Genomic DNA, 12,710 nt, shown 5'->3' with positions numbered 1-12,710 from the left:
ACAGGAGGAAACGCCGTTTTCTTGTACGTTTTTTAGGTATTGCTGCATTTTGCATTGTTGTTTTGCGCGTAAACCCACACTGCATTGCGGAACTACACGTTTCTTGATGCGAATCGTAACACAGAGTAACACTGTTTGTCTTTTTCTAACTATACAAGTCTCTGTATGTTTTGTATGTGTAGTGTACCAAATTAACTACTAGATTCCCCTTTAAAAATTTCCTGTTCCTCTGTGACTTGTCATATGCGTGTTACGTCATTGAGTTATGTTACTGTGTATTTACTTAATGTGTTGGAAAACGAAGGAGTTGTGGTGGAGTTGAAGATCTAAATGGTGAGTGGGTATGTGTATGTGAAGGAGGGGGGGGGGGAGGGGGCAGAGGTGAAGTAGGGGCAGGAAGAGTGAACTGGTTATTATGAGCTGGAGGGAAGAGGGGTGAGGAGGAAGAAGTGTAATGAAGGGGGGAGGATGGAGGTTTGTGTGTGTATTTGTGAGAGAGAAATGGGAGGTAAAGGATTTTTTCTCCATTACGTGCTTTTTCAGTTACACTCTGAGACAGAAAAAAAGACGCACCACGAAGGAATAATCCGAATAGGACGGTAACAGGAAGCTGTGCACCCAGGTTTGTATCCGAGTCCGTCATAAATTTTCAACTTTCCACATTGAATGACTGCCCACTTGCAGGAATGCTTGTAATGCGTTTGTATTTTAATTTACAGTAGCTTCTAGATCTAGATCAAAGCGAAAGGATAGACACCACATGTACCCGTATATAGAAAGAAGACTGGCCGCAGTCGCGGAGTCTGGGGCCCGAGTTGTACGGAAATGCGCCTGCCAGTCCGTCTTGAGGATGAACGCCTCCTGCCTTTTCAAGAACAGACACCACAAATATCTATAGTTAAGGTTACTACATCGAATACTCTTTTGAATGCTGATGCATACCAGGCTCGAACTCTTACGGGAATCGGCGAAATGCAGTGAGTAATGAGGATATCGGGCAAGGGGCACTACATTAGTAGTATGTGGATAATTTGAGAATTTGGGTCTGATGGAAGACGTGCTAGGGTAGATCGTACAGTTGAGATGACCACAGTGTCCGTATGGCAAAGTGGTCAGCGCATCTTCCTAGTAAGCCGCAAACCCTGGTTCGAATCCCGGTCTAGCACGAATTTTCAAATTTCCCCATTGATTTAGATCAGTGCTCACTCGCAGCCAGTGTCTATAATACCTCTGTATCTTACATCTTCTTCCGCCCCGGGCGGAGCGGGGAGAGCCGCGACCCTCCGTATGGCCCAACGATGTCACTCGGCTCTGGCGCTGGGTAATTCAGATCCCATGCCGGCAGCATCGGAGGGGTGCATTGCTCATCACGACATACTTTATGAGTGTGAAGCAGGAACCCTCGTCTTGCAGATTCTAAAGTTCCATCTTCGACGCGTTAACTACCAGGTCTGTCGCTCGCTTTAACTTTTATGACCACATCACATGAGTGCTAAAAGAAATCCGCTAAATTTCGATTACGTGATAAGTCACACAAATCTGAAGGCTGTAAATTCAACTAAATACTTAGGGATTAGAGTTACAAATAACCTAAATTGGAACGACCACATATGTAATGTTGTGGTTAGAGCAAACCATAGACTGCGATTCATTGACAGAACACTTAGAAGATGCTACAGATCTTCTAAAGAGACTGCTTACGCCATGCTTATCCGCCCTGTTCTGGAGTATTGCTGTGCGGTGTGGGATCCGCATCACGTGGGACTGACGGTATGACATCGAAAAAGTTCGAAGAAGAGGGTCTCGTATTGTATTATCGTGAAATAGGGGAGATAGTGCCACAGACATGATACGTGAATTGGAGTGGCAATCATTAAAACAAAGGCGTTTTTCGTTGCCACTGGATCTTCTCGTGAAATTTCAATCACCAGTTTTCTCCTCCGATTGCGAAATAGTTCTATTGACACCCAGCTACGTATGAAGAAATGATAATCTCGATAAAATAAGAGAAAAAAGGGCTCGCTCAGAAAAATTTAAGTGCTCGTTTTTTCCGCGCGCCGTTCGAAGATCTACTACAATCATTCCCTTATCTTCCACAAACTTGAGCGATGAGCTTTACAAAGTACGCAGGCTCTATTACAGACCACCACACACAAACGCAGTTTGTAACTGCGCAGGTGCGCAATTCGCCTATGATATGCCAAGTCATTCTTATATTTCGGCACAAACACGTGATAAGAAATTAAACACTGGGAGAAGTTCTCTTCCAACTTTTTCTACATTTTTTTTTTTCATACTGTGAGGTAGATCCAAACACAAACATGTTACATTTTCTATAGTTGTAAACTGAGTGATGCTCAAATGCATAGTCTCACAGCAGTCATTTTTTTCGCCTGTACTTGCAGTATTAGGCCAATTATGGCCTGTTACGATTCCCGCCTTTTTCTCCGCTGCCAGAATCTCTTTTCCTTTAGCGTATAACGTTATTTATCTGACGTGATAATCTCCCTGGACCTAATCTTTGTTGATGTTTGAAGCCATTTCTTTTTGTTTTCATCCAATTTTTCATACATATTCCAAATATTGAACTTCTTTCGAATATCTTCATTTTGTATTTTATCTGTTCATTTTCATCCCTTCGCTGTTCTAATAATTCTCATTTATACTTCTTGTATTTATTTTTCTCGTCTTTTATTCAATAATCACGATTCACAGCCATATAACACGTACAGCAAAGTGGCTATTATGAGTTAATAATTTCTTGTCAGACATCTGCAATCGACGAGAGAGACTGGGAACTATTAGGTTCAAACATCGTGGAATTTAGATTTCTGTATCCGATGGACTGCTCAATTAAATTTAATTTTTTGTACAACATTGCAACACATTCGATTCTGTTGAGCTACCCTTAACTGTATCATCGTTTTGATCTGCTCTTTGTGTACGCCTTTGGTGCTCAACTCTCGATGGCTTTTACTTTACCCAACTGCAAGGAATATAACAAAATGTCAAATATTTAATTAAAACAATTTTGCCAAATATAAAATAGCAGAGCACTCCAGCCGTGAGACATTTATCGTACTGTTAAGTTGTCTTTAAAACTCTGCCATCTCATCTTCCCAATAAAAATAAATTCAGTACTCCTTATATCAATAGCTCATAAGGTGGACGTTATACCCCATTCTCTGACTGATTTCATGAATTACGTTACGAATTCCTCTTCTGCAGTAGGCCCGTCATCTCAGAGTAGCACCTGCAACCTACGTCCTCAGTTATTTGTTAGATGTATTCCATTGTCTATCTACCTCAACAGTTGTTACTCACTACAAATGGCTCTGAGCACTATGGGACTCAACTGCTGAGGTCATTAGTCCCCTAGAACTTAGAACTAGTTAAACCTAACTAACCTAAGGACGTCACAAACATCCATGCCCGAGGCAGGATTCGAACCTGCGACCGTAGCGGTCTTGCGGTTCCAGACTGCAGCGCCTTTAACCGCACGGCCACTTCGGCCGGCTACTCACTACAGCTCCCCCTAGTACCGTGGAGGTTATTCAGTAATGTCTTAATACATGTCTTACCATCCTGTTCCTTGTCTTGTCAGTGTTTATGTTACGAGTCTTCTGAGAACTTCCTCAGAACTTCCTCTTTCCTTATCTTATCAGTCCACCTAATTTTCAACACTCTTCTGTGGCATCACATCTCCAGACGCTTCTACTCTCTTCTGTTCCGGTTTTCTCAATGTCCACAATTGACTACCATACCGTGCAGTCCTGTACATTCTTAGAAATTTCTTCCTTAATTTAAAGCCTGTGTTTGATACTGGTAGATGTCTCTTGGCCAAGAATGCTCTCTTTGTCCGTGACAGCCCGCTTCTTATGTCCTCATTGCTTCATCCATCATGAGTTATTTTCTGCCGAGGTACCAAAGTCCCTTAACTTTGTCTATTTTGTGATCATCAATTTCTTTCGCTATTCTCATCACATTTGTCTTTCGCTGGTTTACTCTCAATCCATAATCTTTTCTCATTACATTGTCCATTTCATTCGAAAAATACCGTAATTATTCTTCAATTTCACAGAGGATATCAATGTCATCAGCGAATCTTTCTTATTTTTGATATCCTTTCACTCTGAATTTTAATCTCGGTCTGTAACCATTCTTTTGTTTTCGTCATTGCTTCTTCGATTAATAGATTAAACAGTAGCTACGAATGAACGCGTCACTGTCTTATGCCGTTTTTAACGCCAGCACTTCGTCCTTGGCCTTCCAGTCTCATTGCTCTCTCTGGGATCTTTCAGATATAACATATTACTCCAATTTTTCTCAGAATTTCGAACGCCTTTCAGCCTTTCAAACGATCTAACGCTTTTCTAGGTGATACCTTAGAGCGTGCCTTGATTTTGGATCAGTCTTGCTTCCATTGTCACTCGAAATGTCAGAATTGCCTCTCTGGTACCTTTACTTTTTCTAAAGCGTAACTGAACACCATCTAACGGAACCTCAAATTTCTTTTCCGTTCTACTGTATGTATATTGTTATTGTCAATGGCTTGGATGCATGGCCTGCTAAGATGTTTGTGCCACATTTCTCGCACTTATCTACCCATTTTATCTTCGGAATTGTGTGGATAATGGTACATCGCCAGTCTCTTAGATTCCAAGAAAACTTGAATAGCCATTTGGTTGCCCCATCCTCCAATTATTTTAGAATTTCCTATGGAATGTTATCTATCCCTTTTACCTTATTATTTGATTTCAAGTCTTCCAGAGCTCTTTTAAATTCCAATACTGGATCCCCTGCGTCTTCCATATCAACTGCAGTTTCTTCTTCTATTACACCCATAGATTAGTCTTCACAATCATACAGACATTAAGTCCACTCTTTCCATCCATTCGCACTCTACTCTGCGTCCATCAGACGATTTCACACCAAACCCTTATTGTTGCCACCCTTCCTTTAAATTTCACCTTCTTCTCTGTGTTTCTGTGTGCTGAGGCAGTCCTCCAGACGGTTATTTCCTTTCTTTTTCTTCACAGCTTTCCTGTTGTCACTTCACCTTGTCTCCCTTATATTTCCTAGTTGCATCATTCCTAAGAGAATTATATTATCATCATCCTGTCTTTCTCTGAACATTTATGTGTTTCCTTCAACCTTAGATGAATTGAAGTATATCTTTTGTAATCAAAAGTTTCTTCGCAGTACCTTCCTTGTAACTATGTTTGTCCGGCCAACATCTGTAATTGCCCTTTTTATAAATGTACATTCCTCTTCACTCGAAATTCCTGCTGTGTTATTGCTAATCATTGTATCCACATCTTCATCGAACTTCGCACGCGTCTCACCATTCCTCAATATTTCAGTAACCTACTTCCATCCATACCAATTCTTCCGTATGACACTCTTAAGCTTCATTATACTCGCCTTCAATACTAATCCGCGATCTGAATCTATACTTATCAGCCAGAAATTATGACCAGCCAATTACTATCGATATATACCCGTCCAGCCGATAGTAGCGTCACCTGGCGAGAAATGAGTGCTAGTGAGACACACGCATGGTGCGTGTTGTATCAGAGAGCTTGCTGTCCATCTGTAGAATGGGGAAGGTGAACGATCGATCTGAGTTTGACAGATTGTGAACATCCGGAGCCTCGGCACATGCATTTCAAAGCTGCACGACTTGTTCGGCGTTCGAGGAATGCTGTGGTGCATGTCTTCAACAAGTGGCGAAGCCAAGGTCATATTCAAGGTGATATCACGTCCAGAGGTCACGGGGCTGGGCGGCCACCCCTCATTACACATGTCGGACACCGTAGGCTGGGTAGACTGGTAAATCGGGACAGGCGGCGAACTGTGGCGGAACTGACATCAGACTTTAATTCTGCGCAGAGTACAACTGTGTCTGAACGCACAGTGTACCGAACACAACTACCGACGGCCCTCAGCAGCCGACCACCCATGTGTCTGCCAACGTTATATCGCCACGACATAACGGTAACTACGACTTAAAATGACACGTGACCATCGACACTGGACGTTGGCACAGTGGCAGAGTATTGCATGGTCTGATGAATACCGGTACCTTCTTCGTCATGATGACAGGAGGGCGCGAATCCGTCTTCTTCCAGGGAAACAGCTCCTTCACACCTCTTCTGCGGGTCGGAGACAAGGTCACAGTGGCTCCATTATGGTCTCGGGAACATTCATGTGGGCATCCATGGCTCCAGTGGAGCTCGTGCAAGGAACCATGACGGCCAAGGAGTATCGTACACTGGTTGCAGTCCACATACAACCCATCATGACGATCATGTTTCTGACGGCAGTGGTATTTTTCAACAAGGCGAGGAATGTGAAAGAGTGGTTCGAGGAACACAGTGGCCCCCCACTCCCCAGATCTGAACCAGATCGAACGAGCCTGCAATGCGATTGAACATGGTGTCAGATTTCATTGCCCCCTCCCCGGAATTTTCGGGATTAGATGATTTGTGTTTGTAGAGGTGGAACGAAATCCCTCCAGTAACCCACCAAGGCGTCATTGCTTCCCTGCCTCGACGGTTCGTCGCTGTTATCCGTGCAAAAGGTAGACATACCAGCTATTAAGTTAGTGGTCTGGTTGATTGTTGTATACCTACACCTGGATACGCTTTACAATCTAACATCTAATTGCGCAATCTGTTAATAGACCTGGAATCTTCCCGTGTCTTCGGCTCTTTTCCAAGTACATCTTCTCCTCTTGTGAGTCTTGAACAGAATATTTGCTAACACCATCTGATATGTGCAGAAATTAATTAATCTTTCTCCTCGCTCATTCCTAATATCAAGCTCATATTATCCCGTAACTCTTTCTTGTGTTCTTTCCTCTACAACCTCGTTCCAATCCCCTACGATAATAAGAGCGGCCAGTTCTATTTCTTTTAATTACGAGCTGTGGTAATTTTTGAAATAAGAATTAACGTGCTACCTCAGGAAAAGCTCAAATCCTATCTTTTTGCTATAGTGGAGGATGTATTCTGCTATCTAAAACTTTTCATTGAGATCAGCGTTCGTATCGTAGCTATCGAGAGCAATACAAAACACGGAAAATGGGTCAATAGGATCACGCCACCTACAAGGACTTTCCTTGCTGTCACAGCGAACTCAGGTAGATACCCATAAGTAACTATCCGCGATGTAAAACTTATTTTAAATAGGTTTCGTAAGTGGTGCAATGCTGCAGAAGACCTTCAGTCTGGAAATAAGGTAAACATTACGTTCTGATGACGTGAAGTTTCCAGTGTGGCAGTTTGCTGACGTGGCACGGCGTCATCCACAAGGAAGCAACGTACTCGATAACTATTTTCTAAAAGCATTAAAAACGTAATAAAAATCTAGACCTCTGTTTGGCCGAACAGTTTGAAACCTAAAAGACATTAAAACCGCTAGGAGAATCTCGCGACGTCATAGCGAACAGCCACGCGTCGATCATTGGCCTCACAAACTGTTCTCTGATGGCTTAACTATCGTTAATTAAAGTTAAAATCTTAGTCAAAATTCAACAGAAACCGGCTGCCAGAGTGTTGACAATCGTAATTATTAGATCGGGCATCTTTATGATGATGTAGAACCACTGCATATTAGGCACCATTGGATTAAATTGCTGTGTGACATCAGTGATTATAAAATTATTTTGGCATTGTGCTGTGGCACGAAATGCAGACATCATTAAAGCTGGCATCCCTATAATTTACAAAAGGTATAGACATGCTATAAAGCGTCATTGCAGATGGTGGAAAGAAAAATATCGGTACAAAGAAGGTAACTGCGAAGAAACGATGGGTAACAGAAGAAGTACTTCAGTTGATCCACGAAATAAGGAAGTACAAAATTGTTCAGGGAAATTCAGGAATACAGAAATACAAGTCACTTGGGAATGTAAGAAATAGAACGTGGAGGTAAACTAGACAAAGAGGCTGCGTGGAAAATGTGTTGAAATCGAAAAATAAATGCTTGTCGGAAGGACTGACTCAGAGTGTAGAAGGCCAAAATAACCTTCAGTGAAATTAAAAGGAAGAGTGATAATACTAAGAGTGCAATGGGAATTCAGGTGTTAAAAATAGATGAGATATCGGATGGATGGAAATAGTACTTTGAGGGTCTCTATGAGGAGGGGGACTTACCTGTTGATGTGAAAGAATAAGAAACAGGAATCGATGTAGAAGAGAAAAAGGAGCTTTGGAAGACTTAAGACCAAATAAGACATCGGAGATAGTTAACATTCCACCAGAATTTTTAAAATCTTGGGGGAAGTAGTAACAAAGCCACCACGTAGGTGTGCAGAATCAATGAGACTGGAGATAGAGGCCTACCATCAGACTTTCTAAAAAAACATCATCTACACAATTCCGCAAACTGTGGGAGACGACAAGTGCGAGACAATCAGTTGTTGACAAGAATAATATAAAGAAGAATGGGGAAGAAAACTGAGAGTCTGTTAGAAGACGACCAGTTTGGCTTTAGGAAAGGTAAAGGCATCAGCAAGGCAATTCTGTTTTGGATGATAATGGAAGGTATGCAAATGAAAAATCAAAATACATTCATAGGATCTGTCGATCTGGAAAAAAAGGTTGACGATGGACAATGGTGCAAAATGTTCGTATTTCAGAGAAAAATAGAGATAAGCAATGTGGAATGACTTATTCAATATGTACAAGTACCGAGAGCGAACAATAAGTTTGGAAGACTTAGAAAGAAGCGCTCGCTTTACAAAGCACGTAAGACATGAATGTACCGTATAGCCTCTGCTGGTTAGTGTATACTTGGTAGAATACTTGGAAGAAGCAATGAAGGAAATAAAAGAAAAGTTGCAGAGTGGAATTAAAGTTCAAGGTGAAGGGATATCGTGATAAGATTCGCTGACGACGTCGCTATCCTCAGTGAAAGTAAATGTAATGAACAGTCTAATGAGCACAGAATATGAATTCAGATTTAATCGAAGTAATACGACAGTAATGAGAGGTAGCAGAGTGGAAGTCATAAAGCAGATGAAGTTAAGCACTGTAATAATAGAATGGAAGCTGTGATTCTAGGCGCTACAGTCTGGAACCGAGCGACCGCTACGGTCGCAGGTTCGAATCCTGCCTCGGGTATGGATGTGTGCTAGATTAGTTATGTTAGTTAGGTTTAACTAGTTCTAAGTTCTAGGGGACAGATGACCTCAGAAGTTAAGTCGCACCGTGCTCAGAGCCATTTGAACATTTTTTTTTTAAAGCTGGGAAATCTCATCGTTACTTTGATGAAAGTCTCAAAATAATAGTTGGGTGTGCCCTTGTTTTTTAATATGAAAATCAAGGAATAACATTCTTTAGAGCGTGTGCAACGGTAGTGATTTAATGTAAATTCTTGAATTATAGTCATGGCGTGTTGAACATTATTTTAAGTTCGTATAATTGTCTCTACAAGAATTTAATGGCAGTTCGAAATCACACACTCGCGTATTGCATGTAAACAGTCTCCGAGGTACTTTCTATTAATATATCACTTTTGAATGTTTTACAACTCGTTCGTGGTGTACGAGTTGAAAAGAATAAAACTTTTTAACTGGGGGAATACATCGCACGCTGCCCGGGCCGTATCAGTTGTTAACGGCGAGTTTTCTAACGTCCGAAGAATTAAACCAATCGGAGCCTACACATTCCAGAAACTCAACAGCACAAGTAATGTGCCAACAGGGCAGACTGAGGGAGAGAGATACCCCTACACAAGCAACAGTCTATACGTGGCACAATATTAGCATCTCTGGCTTCTCAATTGGCAATGGCCTTGCCGCAGTGGATACACCGGTTCCCGTTAGATCACCGAAGTTAAGCGCTGTCAGGCGTGGCCGGCACTTGGATGGGTGACCAACCGGGCCGCCATGCACTATTGCCATTTTTCTGGGTGCACTCAGCCTCGTGATGCCAATTGAGGAGCTACTCGACCGAATAGTAGCGGCACCGGTCAAAGAAAACCATCATAACGACCGGGAGAGCGGTGTGCTGACCACATGCCCCTCCTATCCACATCCTCAGCTGAGGATGACACGGCGGTCGGATGGTCCCGATAGGCCACTTGTGGCCTGAAGACGGAGTTCTATGCTATGCTATGGCTTCTAAATTAGCGAACACATAAGCGAACAGAGTCTGCAGACATCTTCCCTTCTCGTCTCAGTCACCAGAGGCTCTTTCACACACACGGTGAGGGCGTGCCCAGCTGGCGGTTACCGTGACAAGTTCGCTGGCTGTCAGCATCGTTGGTTCCGAGTCCTGCGTTGCCATGGAAATATCGGCAGACGCGGATACTAAATCCCTCCCCCTTAACGGGCACGTAACGACGATAATGGCCATGTCTAAGTCTTAAACATTTGGGAAGGGAAGAGAGAGTGATACAGAAAGCCCATCTATCAGTTGCAGAGGGACGTCAGTACCCTCTGGTGTGGCTGCTGGAACCTAGGGCTGCACAAAATTAGACAACTTTTCTTTGATATGTTCAGTGGGCTGCTCGTCTGGTTTCGGAGGTAGCGGCTCAACCTCTATTGGATGATCTCCCCACATAGTGAAAAATTAGCACTGCCGTAATCAACGCGTGTCGCGTTGCCTTATACACTGTGCGGAAATAGTCACGTCGTTCTTATAGACTGTAGTCCCGGAGTTGGCTCTTAGCTGCCAGTTGGTTGTGCTCAAATCGCATTCATAACTGGTTCCTGTGTCTTGTGCGCCTACTGTGTCCTATCGAAACATAAAAAAGTGGTCGACTCTAGTTTGGTCTGTCACACCTTCTGTCCAGCCCAGTCGATATTCACACCTTCTGTCCAGCCCAGTCGATATCTAACCATACAGACCCACGCCATTATATCTTTCTGGAAACTGGGCGTAAAATGTGACTGCTGAGGCCGGCCGCGGTGGTCTCACGGTTCTAGGCGCGCAGTCCGGAACCGCGCGACTGCTACGGTCGCAGGTTCGAATCCTGCCTCGGGCATGGATGTGTTTGATGTCCTTAGGTTAGTTAGGTTTAACTAGTTCTAAGTTCTAGGTGACTGATGGCCTAAGATGTTGAGTCCCATAGTGCTCACAGCCATTTTATTTTATTTTATTTTATTTTATTTTTTTTTACTGCTGAGGGTGGGGTGTCAGGCACAAGATATCCAATAACATATGGGGTCATCTCCCGTGTAGAAGCTCTCCCAGACTACACCCATTTGCAGGAGTAGTGTTGTACATGGCTAAGAAGTCTGAAAGAGCGTCATCCACTGGCATGGTTTGCGCCGCCTTCCTCGCTTGGGTCTTAAATGTCCTGATCATTCTCTCTGTCTCTGAACTGGATTGTGGATGGAAAGGACCAGTGGTCAGGTGCTGGATACCATTGCATCGACAGAACTGGGAGTCATTATCAGAGCCCAAAGATTTGGTGGACGTCCTTAATGTATAGAGGATGTTGGACACGGCGCCCACCAGTATAAACCGCATTGCCGCAAGAAATGGACACGCGAAATCCACCGCTGAGTTGGCTCAGACAATAATGAAAATTTGTTGGGAGGGGTTGCTTGCTTCTGTGGACTGCCTCCCTGCACCACCGAGGTGGGTGCTTGTCGCAGGCCAATATATGTGCGTCGATCTAACGCTTTCATGCGAGACATCCCCAGTGAGAAGAATGCAGAAACCGTAGGATGCGTGGATGGAGCGAAGCAGAACTATAATGCGTCACCCGTCACTCTTAGTTTTAAGCAACAGCACGCCCTGGCTTCCTTTCATGCTCAAATAAGGTGGAAAATCGGTATTGGCGTCCGCAGGGAGGTGCACAGGCCATTCTGTTTGAACCGGTACAATAATGTTGCACAACATTGGGTTGTGACTTGTGGCTACTGCGACTTCTTTGATAATGATGGTAAATTCCTGCAGCATTGTTTTAAAGGCATCGTCAATCGCAAAACGAACTGTTTCTTCCCTGTCAAACTTCATAATGGGACTGTTGGGCAATTTGCACAGCGCATCAGTGTTAGCATGCTGTCCTGTAGGCCGAGAACTTGTAACAGCAACTGTACGTATAATAATTTTTTTCTTCTGATTTTCGATAAATTAGTGTAAGCAATGTTTTGATTTCATTTCTTTTTCTTTTCGTGTCATTATCTTAAAGAAACTGTAAGCAACTTTCGAAGTGAATATTAAGATTTATGTCAAATTTCAAGCAATGCTATAACAGAATTGAAGTGTAACTCATGTTGAATCTATTGTACCATGTTTAAAATTGTAATTGTGCGCCTGGTCCATACGTAGGCAATGTATTGGGATATGTGGAATGTAAAACCTTTGGTGAATACCCTGTCTGTAGGGGAGCGGTAAAAGGTGGATGGCAGGCAAGCGCGGGAAAATGCACACGGACGCGGCACGGCATAACGGGCTCAGCAATATAGTCGGAGTTGGGCATCGGTCTGAGAAACACGCTCTGGATCGAGGAGGCTCTCCTGGAAAACGTGATTTCATTGAGCCTCGGATGTGCCGTTTCCGACGACTATACAGCATGGCTATATTCAATAGGCACTAAACGGGAAAGGATGGCGACGCTAAGAAGAAGCAAAGTGCCGATACACCAAGAGCCATAGCTGTGATTGTATGTGTGCTGTGCACCTCGCCATCTTGCCGCCCGCCAACCGCCGCATCGACACAAACAGGTTGAATCTTTAGAATTGTATTCGT

General features: G+C 43.3%; 1 protein-coding gene and 1 pseudogene across 1 annotated transcript in view; one reads left to right on the top strand and one right to left on the bottom strand.

Annotated features, from left to right (window-relative positions):
* The window catches only part of LOC126235134 (juvenile hormone esterase-like), an 86,610-nt gene that overhangs the window by 27,159 nt on the left and 46,741 nt on the right, over window positions 1–12,710 (bottom strand). The window lies entirely within an intron of this gene.
* LOC126238115 (5S ribosomal RNA) lies at window positions 9,792–9,909 on the top strand (annotated as a pseudogene).

Source organism: Schistocerca nitens, chromosome 2 (assembly GCF_023898315.1).
Source record: "Schistocerca nitens isolate TAMUIC-IGC-003100 chromosome 2, iqSchNite1.1, whole genome shotgun sequence".
In the NCBI taxonomy this organism is placed as follows: domain Eukaryota; kingdom Metazoa; phylum Arthropoda; class Insecta; order Orthoptera; family Acrididae; genus Schistocerca; species Schistocerca nitens.
Note: the sequence above shows the minus strand (reverse complement) of the source record. Positions and strands in the feature narration are given on the sequence as shown.